At 45.4% G+C, this 12047-nt stretch overlaps 1 long non-coding RNA gene across 2 annotated transcripts in view; it reads right to left on the minus strand.

The window, feature by feature from the left end:
- LOC144821895 (uncharacterized) overlaps positions 1-12047 on the minus strand; it is a 99982-nt gene that overhangs the window by 14219 nt on the left and 73716 nt on the right. The gene's annotated exons all lie outside the window — the stretch shown is intronic.

Genomic DNA, 12047 nt, shown 5'->3' on the forward strand with positions numbered 1-12047 from the left:
CTTCCTTGTTGTCAAACGAAGATTACTTCTGAATTGCTTCATCTGACCTCTCTTCTGCATTTTTGGCAAAATTTTATGCGAATGGGTAGGAAGCGGCCTACTCAACCATATCATACCTCTTTGGTAGTCATATATTAGAATCTTCATCTCCTTTTCAAATTTGTCTTCCATCATCAAATTTTCCAAATAAGACATTGTATAAAAAAGTGCTACTGACATTGGTACTGAATCAAAAAAAAATAAGAGTTTATTGTTATTAGTTAATAAAAACCATCACAATATACATGTAAAACAATCCTTTTTTGGTACTAGGTATTGCACAGTCTCCTTTAGAATTGCTCTTAGGAAAAATTCCAGACAGAATTATCTGTTTTCATATCAATTCAGCTTTTTGCAATTTGAGGCAGATTCTTCTCCGGGATTGTTGCTGTATATTTAACACTCTGTCTTGAAATAATGCGGCAGAGAGTTGCTCAGAATTATACTTCTGAAACCTTCAGACAACATTGTATTTAATCAGTTCATGCTGTTCTTTTAATATTTCATTAAAAATCTAGGCTATGTATGTATCACAGGGTTTTTTACATATGTAACTCCTAGGGTTCTTAGAAAAATGTCAGAATGCTGAGTTCGATGAATGTACATAAAAGTAAAAATGACAGTCACTGTTTACTTGCCAGCACACTCTGGGGCATATGCTCATGGAGCTATCGCAGAGTTAGCGGCACTTTATCGCAGTCAAAGTCGCGATAAATGTATCACCCCTTTCACAAGCTGGCTATAACAGCCTATAGCACCCATTTACCTGCGATAGCAGCTGCAAAAACCTCGCCACAGATGAGCCAGGCAAGTATCGCTAATGAGATGCAGAGTAGGCATTCCTGTGCCAAAAGCAACGATAATACTACTCCCCAACATTGTCAATGATCAGCCACACCGGCGATAAGAACACCAAACATGCAATAAGGCGCGTTAGCAACAGGAAACTAACACCAACTTTGACCTGGTGAAAAGTCGGTCGACAGCCTGCACCACAAAAGGGAGCCCAGCCCAGACCCACACCTGAAGAACAACAGATGCCATGGAGACACTGAACATGCAGGCCGGACACCCAAGAGGACCACAACACCCACCCCCACCACCCCCAGGACCAAACCCCACCCCCCTGGGCACTCATCCTGGGCACACCCCACCACCACTGGACCAAGACACTGCACATCAACGGCCTGAAAACATGAAAAAAGCACCCGCCTGATGTCGCACAATTGCAGCAATCAACACACATGTGAGTACAGAAATCCTGAGTCATTCATGCACCATTGAAAGACCAAACAACATGCTACATACTAATTCGTCTCAAAACAACTATTGTGAAGAGTCATGGCGGGGCATCCCTGGGCAATCTGTGAGTCACAGCCTGCACGACAATATCCAAGATGAGAAGGTTTGTCAAGCACTCAGCAAAGGATATAGAGAGAGAGAAATAGAGAGTAAGAGAGAGACTGAACAAGGAGCGCAATGCCAATCGTGCCCTTGGCCCACGGAAACATGCAAACAGCTGAGTGTGTCTCGAAATTCGTGCACCTCCAATCACAGTCCTGGCATCAAAGTCAGCGCGAAGGCCACATCACATCTCAGAAATGCAAGCAGTAGTCAGACTAAAACCAGGAATCAAAGCTCCATTTTTCACACACACACAAGTCGGAAGGCTAACTGACCCTACGACCTTGGTCCTGAATGGGGCTGGCACACCCTGTGTGAGATGCCAAACCAGCCTCCAACACACCCCACACACACTTGTCCCTGCACGACCTACACCTGCAAGAGCTGCCTTTGACACATGGGTCAATAACTACCCATATATCCAAATGTTGCACACACATACAACTCATTGCCCTGAGCTGTGGCATATAGTCCACAGAACTGTCACTGGTCTGAGGAGTGCTGGTGCTACGAGACCCACAAATGCAATGGAAGGCATTCCCGGGCACATGCACAATCCCTGTCACTTGGAACTGTACTGTGCACGAATGCTTCATCTGTTGGGAGCACTGCCAATGGCAGTTACCGTCTGAGTTTCCGTCTTGCTTACGTCAACTGCATACAGCCCTGGTTCCACTGTCGATCATGCACATTCGGGTGGCCCATGGAGGTCTGCCTATCCAACGCAACTGTAGCGGAATTGGATTATGACCTGACATTGCGCCCCCTGTTGGCCCACGAACAGGAGTGTCACCAGGATAGACGAGCATGGGATGAACTGATCTTTGGCATATGTGCTGGCTGTTGTGCATGGGAGATTGCACAACTCCTTGTGTGCAGTGACCACATCGAGGCGCTACCCTATTGGGCTGTGTTGCGGATAGAGGAAACGGCGTGGACTGAGCACACCTGCCCGGACCAGTGTTTGGATTGGGTCACCCTGGTGTTCCTTGAACACTACAACAATGTACTATTGGAACACATTGCCCATGAAGCTGTGCTGGCATTCATGGACGAGTAACCCCGTTCCTGCAGCCACATCGGATTGTCACCCACAGCACAGGTCCCAACACCTTGTTGCTTCATCGGGAATGCTCACATATTCCACCACAAGAGTGAACATGTCTGCCTTCATCTGGATTGTGCATGTGCGAGGAACTACGTAAGTGTACACACACCTCTGCAAGGTGAGGCACTTCCATGGTCGGAGCAGCACAGCATAGTTTGGCTACATTCACAAATCGGACATACTTCTGGGGGGGAAGTACACACATGGCAATGTAGCACGACATTTGACCTTGTCGGACCCTCCCACCTTATTTCTGTCAGCAGAGCAGACAGTCGGCGCAGTCCGGTGGCACAGCACTATGCAGACCCATGGGCTGTGAGTCATGTCCCCTGACACGGGCAATGGGCAGACGCCAAACATCACATGACTCGTCCAGCAAGGCAAGGTGGGCTAAGACCGCTGCCATCCGTAACCATTGATATACATTTTTGCACCTCCATGTCTTGCACTTCAACATGTCCTCGTGCATTGTGTAATTATCTTAAGCATGTCCCTGCATGTTGTGGCCTTGCCTTGTCCGTACTGACACACACATGCCAATTAAGTCCAGCAACTACACAACTGTCCAAATGTGATGAGTGTTCATTAGATGTACGAATCTTGTGCCACAATGAGCATCATCCCTACACAGGGAAGGACTGAGTGACACCCGTACAATGGGGGTGGGTCCCTTTTGCCTGCTCCACCTCTGTGAGCCAAACACTGTGTTCGGGATTGTTACTGGCAGGCCTGTGCACTTACGTGTCTCCAGCAATGTGAGTATGGTGTCCAACCTCTGACCATGTGGAGCAATGCTATGAATCAAACCTAATTGTGTCCACACAGATGTGTGTGAGTAGGTATGCGATGTGCAGTTCTGGTGAGACGTGATGTAGGACAACACTTCAGGCCTGCTACTGATTCAGTCATTCCTACACACAGCCCTATTCAATACATGAATGTGTGCCTACATTAGGGGTTTGCAGGATTTTCGTTAATGTGCAACAAGGCCACAGTCAGAACTCACCTTCACAGACATCCAACTAGCCATGTGGCTCAAGGTTCAACATGTGCATTGATGTCATTTACATAGGTGTACCTTCTTGCGCATACATACATACTTTCACTTTTGAGTGAACATAGCCAGGGCACATCTGTGTGATTTCAAATGTTTTATTCACATTCTGGTGCATTCCGGATCTGGAGCTGTATATGGCCATGCCAAGCCCACATTACTTGGGAGCCCAGTGGTGGGCCAACCAGAGTACTTTGGGATTGAAAATTGATTTGGGAGAGGGAGAGTGCAGTCCGCTGCAGGAGTGCTGTGTTATTGTCCACCAGTGAAGATATGCCAGGCCATGTCGAGGTCCCGGTGTATGTCGCTGAGTGTTCTGGGGGCCAGTGGAAGGTGTTGTTCCAGGGCATGATGTACAGGGTACAACCAGGCAGGGACAGTTCATATAGCAGTGATGTAGGCTACTACCTCCTTCCTCATATACTAATTACCATCCACATCCAAGGGGTCTATTACAATGGCGGGCGAACAAAGTCTGCCGCCGCTGCAACGGCAAAAGGGACTGCGCACCATAGGTGCGGCGGTCCCGCCATGCCAATCAGAATGCGACCGCCACCATGGCTGTCGCATCCCGCATTTTTTACATTGATACGGGCTTTGCTGTAAGCAGCACCTGCCGCAATGTAAAAAATGCATGTTGTGCATTTGCATACACAACGGTGCCTGCCACCTTGTGCATGCACATGTAGGGGGTATCATAGGTACCCCCCATGTGCATCCCCAACACCCTGGGGGCCAATAACAGGCCCCCCACAGGAAGAACTGCATGCCTTTCCATGGCGGCATCGCCGCCATGGAAAGGTGATCTTAAGCCTACATCATAATATGGATGGCGGTGTCTTGCAGCTATGTGTGTGTGCTGCATTGTGGGAGGGTCGGTCCTGCAGCTCTGATTTCATGTACCCTTGTCCCTTTGAGGTGGTGTGCCTTTGAATTGTGTGATTTTTGGGTGCAGGCATGTTTGTGACTTGGGTCATGGATGCTCTGGCACCGATTCTGTGGCCTTGTGCACTGTATGTCTGCTGCGTGTATTTGACAGCATGGGTTGTAGATGCACGTGGATGTGTCAGAGTGTGACCTGCTCCTTTACGGATGTGATCCACACTGGGCCACTTCCATGTCGATTCGTGCAAGCTCATTTATTTGGGCTGCTGCCATGCTATCGGTCAGGCAGTGTCACTTGCTTAGTCAGTGTGGCTCACACATCCGCTGCTGTTCTGGTGCATGGATTGGTAGTGTTGTTGGTTATTGGGAGGGGGCCCATGTGTGCACATGGTGGACGGGGGCCTACTAGGTGTTTGTATGTGTGCTGCAGTGTGCAAAGGGTATCAGTGACAAGTTCCACTGTCATTGTGCGTGTGTGGTGTGCTACACATGATTGTTCATGTGTGCCATTGTGCTTATCTCCCTCTGTCTCCCCAGTCCCTGGTTGTCACTCACCCTGTTCCTGTTGGGTCAGGTCATATCGAGCTGTGTCCAGACCCCCAACTCCTGCCACCATCTCCACACTGGTGACTGTGACCACCATTTCCTCCAGCTCATCCAGCTCCTCCTGTGGCCCAGGACTCCCACCTCCAGTCGCCTTTGCTGCCTTCCTGTTGGCAGTGAATTTCTGTTTGGTCTAGCTTTGCACATCATGCCAGTGGCTCTTGACCTCCTCCATGGACCTCCTCACAACTCCCACTGCAATGACGTTGGTGACGATGGTCTGCCATATTTCAGTTTAGGTTTCCAGGGCTGCAGTGGAGGTGATGAACAGTTGTTGGTAGTGTTCTATCATCTCTGTGACGATGATCCGGTCTCCCTGTGGACTGAACCCCGTCTTTCTCTTCTCCTTGCCCTTCCCCGAACATGGGGTTCCTGGTTAGTCATCCGTGAGGCTTGGGTTGGGCTTCTCCTTTGAACTCGATCAGGGTGCATCAATGGTGCGATGCAGTTTTAATTGGTTTTGGCGTGTTGTTTTGTTTTGGCTTTTATAGTGCATTTTCCCGCATTACGCGTGAATTTGCAGGGCTGTCGCTGGTTATCATTGATTTTGGTTTCGTGCTTTGGAGCATTGCAACTTTTTGGGCGTTCATGTTTCGCATTTTTTGTTAGTTGTGTTGGAATTTGCGCAGTCATTTAGTGCGTTGTCATGCTACTATCGCATTGTGTCTCCGGGTTGGGAATTAGACGTTAAGACGGTGTTATTTTCCCACGATAGACTGCAATATGCACATTTGCTTTAAGTTACGTTTTCTATGGTTATCACACGTTCTTGAGAATATGCCCCTCTATTTTTCAACATTTACACATCCCAAACAGTGCAAAACCATTGTGGTGGTCTATGAGAAGGTGCGACGTACTCTTGGTTTACTTGTGAATTTCTACATCACTTCTGGCTTACTGCTGGCAGCGAGGTGTACCAAACATTAAGTCACAGCAAAGCCTTTGTGAATCAGGTCCAGCATTTTTAGGTTGGTCCAACAGTGAATATTTTATTTACGCATCCTACAGATAATGTTAATATTGCTTGTAAATTGCATGGCATGAATTTTGCACTGTGTAGGCTTTAATTAGCAAAATAATGTTTGCTGAGAATCCCATTAGTGTAATCCAATGTAAAAATCTAAAATAATTTACCTGCTTGAATAAGCTTTCTGTGAGATTCACTCTTCCGTACTAAGCCATTTTATTTTTAGGTAATCCCACCAAAATTGGGTCAAATTTATCAACATTTCCACCTTTGCCAAATCACCCAAACATTTAAATTGGGGCAAAATGTTGATTAGGGATTTACTTTCCAGGGCAAACATTTTTTTGCAATGAAAAGTGGTCCTAAAATAACGCAAAGTAGTGTCCTTACAACAGCTCATGTTTTTTGTCCCAGAGCCAAATCTATTAAGATTTGAAACACAGGACTTTGTTCCCATACAGTGGTCTGATCTTTTGATTTTAATGCAATCTAGTGTGACCAGAAAACTGTGGTTAATGCCTCATGCATTATGGCACTATTTTTAACTCAAATGTTATAAATTCATACCTCTTGCTCTTGTTGAAGTTTTGCAGTTTTGGTATCATTTCATTTAGTAAAATGTACCCTATTTTTCTAAGTTGGTTTGTTATTTTTCTTGTCTTGTGTTTTCACTTTAGTACAGTTTGAGTACTGCACAAATACTTTACACATTGACTCTAAGTTAACCCTGACTGCTTTTTTGCCAAGTTACCAGAGGGTTAAGCACAGGGTTGTTTAGTGTGTTTTGTGATTCACCCTGAGAAGGACTCTGATCATCACCCTCCTCAACTAATACTCCAATTTCTTACACTAGATGTGTGAAGAACTCTGCCACTGGGACCGAGGTCTCCGTACAGAAAAGATAAGAAAAGCGGAGACAGAGATCTCTGGCCTCAGGTTTGTGAATTGCATTTTGGAGTACGTCAAATAGTTCTTCTTCATCTACTCCAAAATGGCTTTTATGAATGGGCCGCTTACTGTAAAGATGCATTTTTTCAATGAATGGTACATTTTCTCTCAGGGAGTACATATTTGGCAGGAAATGAATGGGGGGACATGCAGTGGGCTTCCAAGAGGCACTAGGGTGCCGATTTTATGCAAAGAGAAGTGTATTTATTATCTCATTTTCTCTTTTGACAGTTCAGCATCAGAAATGTAAGGTTCCAATGAAGTTCTCGGTACGGAGTTGGTGTTCTGGCAATATTTTAGAAGGGCTTGCCTGGCAACCATTAGAAATAGTTGGAAATGTGTCAGAGTCGGAATTGTGGAGTTAAAAAAGGAGTCGGATTTGTTGTCTTGGGTGTTTGCATTTTTGTATGCTGACAGATAATCTGGCCTGTGAACTTTGCTGCCAATAAATCATTCTTAATTTAACTGCTGCTGGGAAAGCCCAGTTTAAAAAGATAACAGAAACATGTTACTGTTTGGAGGATTGTTTAGCGGGTCAGTTATCCAAATAAATGCTACTGGGCTGAAGGTAATCTATTTGCAAGCATATGTAGAAAAAGAAAGACTAGATTTTCCGAACAATCTTTGGAACTGCTTGTTGACTCATTTGTGGAAAACTATGACATTTTATTTGGTGCACAGTCCCATGGTACATCTCTGCATATTTAAAAGGTTATGCGGGAGAGTATCCTGCAAAAGATAAATGCCATCTCCACTACCAAACGCCTTGTAACTGATATTAACAAACATTTGCAATGCAATAGGTCTCGCATTATTAAAGTTTGAGCTATTGGTGTTGCATTATTTAGCAATGCCAATAGCTCAAATTTTAATAATGCGAGACCTATTGCATTGCAAATGCTTGTTTGAAGAGCCAGGTCGTCCGATGCTGGTTCCATCTTTGAACCGTTGGGTCTCCCCATCATGACACTTGTCTATATGTGCCTCCTGCTGTAGGGCGGCCAATTGTCAGTTCCCAGAGAGAGCTCTGCTTGAGTAGGCATGGTAGTGGTTCTGAGGAAACTAGCCTTTCATTTGTGGTCTGAAGTTTGTTGGTAGAACGAAGGCCTAGGCAATTTTTCCTCTCCTCATTTAATTGTGAATGAGAACTTCTGGAAAGGATAACATTTATTTGCCATGTCTGTTGTTTTTATTGTGCTCCAATTCTATTCAAAAATTCACAACAACCGTTTTCCTGTTGTAGTTTTAGTTATACCTGCGAAACATCGTGTTTAAACAGGAAGCTGTTCAATGGTGGGGTAATTGAGTTGGCTCGAGTTAAAATAGTCTGGATTGTTGTGACTGAGATTCAGGCCTCATCCTTTAAGGCAATATATAGGTAACATGCCATTAACACAGTTGAAAACAATCCATTTCAGATTCATGGTGGAAAGATTACCCAACTGAGGTCACTATATTCTGCTACAAAAACTTCACAATAAGTCTTTACTAAGTACAGAGACCAGCACAACTGTAATCACTGGGGTCTGCGTTATCTAGGCATAATTACCCTACTTGCTAAAGGATTCCCCTCCAAATGTGGTTGCTAAACTGCATGCGGTATAATTCCCCTTCTTGATCGGATTTCTTTCTAGGGTGAGCAGAAGCCTTTTCCAATGTTTACATCCACAGTCAAGTTAGTAACATAATTGATCCCAGACAATATGCATCTGTTCCCATCCAAGGACAGGGCCCCATACTTTAAGATTATTCTAGAAATAGTTGAAGAACCTCAGATTTTGAGGCCTGTGACTTTCAAGCAATACTCTTGCATCCTTAAGTAAAAAAATGTAAAAAATGTAAAATGTATGAAACTTATATAGCGCAGGACTTACCCTGGGGCATCTCCGCGCTTGCTTAGGGAACCCGTCCTGGTATTCCCCTGTGAGAAACCCCGGCAGGGTATCCACAAGGTGAAAGCCAGGCATCCCGCCGCGAGGGGCCGATGTGGAGATTAAGCAAGCTATTGCCCAGAGTCGCAGAGTGTGACCCCGTGAGTCGAGTAGGCACCGGAGCGAGAATTGTCAAGACCGTGGAATTTATGAGCCCTAGACCCGCCGAGGCGGGGAATCGAACCCTGGTCCACGGTCGATCTCAGATCCTGGGTCTGCCACCTCTAACCACTGAGCCACACTTCTCCACTAGTAACAATCAAGGGTTTATTCCAGATGTCAGAGAATGTTATCACAATGCTGCAAATTGTCTGGACTGTGAATTAGGCGAAATGTAAACATAACTCACCCCTTGGGTATGGCGGAAACAATATTGTTAGACGGCAAGGGAATCCCAACCAGGGACTCAGCCCTCCCTCACACACCATTTATTGTGCCCTGAAAATTTCAAATTTAACAATGCTTTAAAAAAAGAAATCTGGCCCTCTGTTGCAGATTAGGCTCTTTACGTGAATCACAGAAAGTCAAGTTAATCCTCTATTCAAGTATTGCCCATACAAAGAAACAATGACCTTTCTTTGTTATCGAGCAATAGACTGTAGAGAAATCCTGCAGAGTACATCTGAAATGTGCCACTAAACTCTGAAGGAATTCTACTTCTAAACCTTCCCACATTTTCTAACAGTGCACCAAATCTGACACAAATCGACCACCATCACAATCCCCGAGCCACCCTTAAATTTTATTCCCACGCCATGTTTAACATATTGTGAGCAAAAGGTAGAGTGGTTTCCAACAATCTTTGTAAAAGAGACAAACTCAACAAAATAAATGACCCTTGAGATCTAAAACGCCCAGCCTCCATCTCACAGAAATCGATTTGACTTCCCCTAATAAACACGGATATTTTTTAGCTCAAATAAATTTCACAATTGAGGACTTGAGGTTTTTTTGTAAAGAAAGTAAGGGATGCCTCGCATAGATATATTAACCCCTTCTATGCTCATGACGAGCTCAGCTCGTCATGAGTTACGCCTGCCGTACGCTCATGACGAGCTGAGCTCGTCATGTAACGCGGGTTTCCGCAAAAGTCAGCGCACAGCGGGAAAACCGCTAGCGCGCAAGGTGTTAAACAGGGCCAGGGAGAACCAACCTTTTCACCAAATTTATCCTGCCAAAAATAAGCAAGGACAATTTACAATACATCGTATTCATGGTTCTTTAAAACAAGGGTTTATAATTCAGTGCATACTCCAATGAACATCCAGTCAAGACCCACCGACCCCTAAATATTCAACCAGAGAAAGTTTGTCACTAATTGCAAAGACAGGTGAAACAAGGCCTCCATCTGCAATACTACAAGCAATTTAATTCTGGTGATGCTGATAGAGTACTCTGCATCCATGTTACATCCTTAAATGTGTGCTAAAATGTCCTCAGTACGGGGAGGCACAGTGCAAGATAAAGCATTACGCCATCAGGGTAAAGGCTGTTTTGAACTACATTAAGAAGACAAACTGTATCTTAGATGTCCCTAAACTCCACTTTCATCACAGCAAAAGACTCAAACAAAACAATAAAAATTGGGGGCAGAGGCCAACCTTACTGGGCTGCCTAAGATTTCAATTACTCCAGCATGCGAGCCACTGAAGAAGAGCTAAGGAGTTGTGCCTACATACATTTTTGTCACAATTCTCGCTTAGGTACATAAGAGCACTGAAATGATGCAAAATAAACTATAAAGTCATGGGACGTCTCCAAGGGGTTGCATGAATGTCACGTTCACCAGGAAGAAGACTGGGTAAGCTGGAAAAAAGCCAAGGGCAGTATGGCAACAATTCAAAGCCATATAAAAGAAGTAGTGCAAACTCATCATAACATTAACAAGATCATTAGCACCTTAAAATTAGAACCACTGCCAGACCTAACGAGACGTAAAAAAGAAGTCACGTATTGAAAAACTCACCGCCGCAGCCCGGCTTGGACTGGAAGCCAGGCAAGCTGTGTTGGTACTGGGGCGGGGCGCAAAAAGACAGGAAGCAGACAGGAGCCTACCTGGCACTCCTGTGCCCGTGAAGCCAGCCGGAAGTGAGCGTGTGAGCTAGCGGGGCTCCCGTGCTCGTGGAGAGCCCCGCCTGCTGCCGAGACTGACCCGCTGCCGAGGGAGAGAGGGACACGCGGAAAGAGCCCGGTGAGTGAGGGGATGTGTGTGCCTGTGTGTGTGTGCACGTGTGTGTGCGCGCGTGTGTCTGTGTGTGTGCGCGTGTCTGTGTGTGTGCGCGTGTCTGTGGGTGTGCGAGTGTGTCTGTGTGTGCATGTGTCTGTGTGTGTGTGTGTGTGTGTCTGAAGGTGTGTGTGTGTGCGTGTGTATGTCCGTGTGTGTGTGTGCGCGCGCGTGTGTCTGTGTGTGTGTGCGTGCATGCGCGCGTCCTGATCCATTGTGACTGAACAGCATGCCGGAATCGGAGCACGTGTTCACACGCGCGACCTGATCCGATTCCGGCATGCTGCGCGTGCCCATCTCTTGTCTCTTGGAAAGCAGAGGCGTTGAGTATAGGTCTCGCGGCGAGATAGCGCTTCGCGCTGTAATCGCCGGGGCGAGACCTAAAAAGAGATGGTATGACCTGCGGAAGAAAGTGCATTAAGATTATAGCAAGGCAAAGCAGCGCGCTAAAAGGACATGTGGCAGGTGTTCTTTAGAACTTAATCTTGGTAATGTTGAATTAAAAGTGTTAGAGATTATGGTATGTGCTAGTTTGGAAGGACTAAATGGAATTGATACCACCCTGGAATGTACAGACAATGTGTGCAAAAAGTAGAATTTTTCAGGAATTAAACTCAACAAAACATAGTTTTGTAAGAAATTTGATTTCTGCCTCCTAGTCTTTAATAAAAACACGATTTACTCAGGATATAATGTAAATCTCTATTTTTACCTTCAAATTAGCAGCAAATTACTGTCATAAAACACCTTTAGCGTGGAAAACCTCACCAAAAGTGAAATTGAGCAAACCGCGGACACTTTGCACATTCATAAATGCAAATGTTTTTCTCACCCAATTTTGCAGTCTAGATTAAAACTTTGTCAGTGCCTACTTAAACATGTAT

Source organism: Lissotriton helveticus, chromosome 2_2, assembly GCF_964261635.1.
Source record: "Lissotriton helveticus chromosome 2_2, aLisHel1.1, whole genome shotgun sequence".
Lineage (NCBI taxonomy): Eukaryota > Metazoa > Chordata > Amphibia > Caudata > Salamandridae > Lissotriton > Lissotriton helveticus.